Source organism: Pundamilia nyererei, unplaced genomic scaffold (genome assembly GCF_000239375.1).
Source record: "Pundamilia nyererei isolate P.nyererei 1_Seehausen unplaced genomic scaffold, PunNye1.0 scaffold00274, whole genome shotgun sequence".
Taxonomy (NCBI): Eukaryota; Metazoa; Chordata; class Actinopteri; order Cichliformes; family Cichlidae; genus Pundamilia; species Pundamilia nyererei.
The window spans coordinates 666,926-668,271 of NW_005187675.1; the positions used below are offsets into that span (position 1 = coordinate 666,926).

Consider the following 1,346-nt stretch of genomic DNA (forward strand, 5'->3'; position numbering starts at 1 on the left):
GGTCCTATTGTTAAAGCTTAAATTTTTCACTTTGAAATCTTTTTTTTCTTATTCTCTTTTTTTGTCTTGCATGTGGAGCATAAACATTGGAATTAAAAACTTCATAACTTTTCTTTTTATATTTGAATGCATGTGTACACACATATGTGCATTTGCGTCAAATCTTTTGCCACCTGTTGTTACAGCCCAGAGGCCAGACCAGGTGAGAGCACTCAAATGCAAACACAGACAGAGGCACAGATTAAAGTGGAGACAGTGCTTTATTTACAAAGTGAAACAAAACCTTTGGATGGTGACTACGAACTGTGAAATGAGACAACCTGAAAAGTCAAAATGTGAAGCTTAATCTGTGAGCTAAAGTTTATACTGAAGTCCATGAAACAGGGCCAAGGGGAGGAGGGACTGTGGCTCGGGTGAAAGTGTGCAGAGTCACTGCAATGAAAGGAAACAGAGTCTGGGTTCCAGTGATTAACAGTAAGTACGGTTTGAAGTGTTTCTAATGGCTTACTCTTTGCAGGCATGGAATGACATGGAAGGAGGGCAGTCCAAGGGATCCGGGAGAGTTCCAATCCGGGGTGAGTCCATAACGTACTGTACCAAATGAGTTCCAGAAGCTAAAACAGGGAGGCAGGCAGGCGGTGTGCAGAGAGGAAGCGAGTGTAACCAGACTGCGTGACTGCAGGAAGACTGGCATCCTAATGAAGGTAAGTATTGTTGTAAGTATTGTAGGGGAAGTGTGATGAACAGCTGGATTACTAGAACAGAAAGACAGACGGTAAGAATACTACTTTCAATGAAATCACAAGAGAGCCAAACCCTAACACAGGTTCACTGTAGATGTGGCAAAGACTTGTTGAGTGTGCTGGTCTTAAATACCACTAGCTTGATTGCAGACAGGTGAGACTGCTGAATGGAGACTCCTCCCAGAGGTGGAGCCCCAGGTCTATGGACCATGACACCTGTACCAAACCACATGAATTTATATCCCTAAGTCAAAGTCATGATGGAGACACATACATTTAGAAATGGCCAGTCATTACAATTCTGTATCTTCAGTTATGTAATTTGTAATGATATCTAAAAACTTTATAATAACTACTGCACTTTGTTCTTTTGCTTTTTTAAATGTGTGCATATTATGTAACTGGAAGAAAGTGTGGTATTCAATAAATGTTATAAAGATGTTAAAATTAAATTAGCAGATGCAAGGACTAGCTATCACTGCTAGCAATATCCTGTGTCAATAGACTTGCCAATCAGAAGTGTTAAATAATCTTTTCTTTTGTTTTTTTGACCGCTTTTTTGTGTCAGTTACACAATATCCAGGAAGCCTGAAAACACACATG

The 1,346-nt window shown here is 40.0% G+C and overlaps 1 long non-coding RNA gene across 1 annotated transcript; it reads right to left on the reverse strand.

Moving 5' to 3' along the window:
• Positions 1–253: 253 nt before the first annotated feature.
• LOC106456483 (uncharacterized) lies at positions 254–944 on the reverse strand. The gene is made up of 3 exons (XR_001290590.1): positions 877–944; positions 509–755; positions 254–432 (listed from the first exon to the last, which is right to left on the reverse strand). It is a non-coding gene; the product is annotated as an uncharacterized LOC106456483 (long non-coding RNA).
• Between the last annotated feature and the right edge of the window lie 402 nt (positions 945–1,346).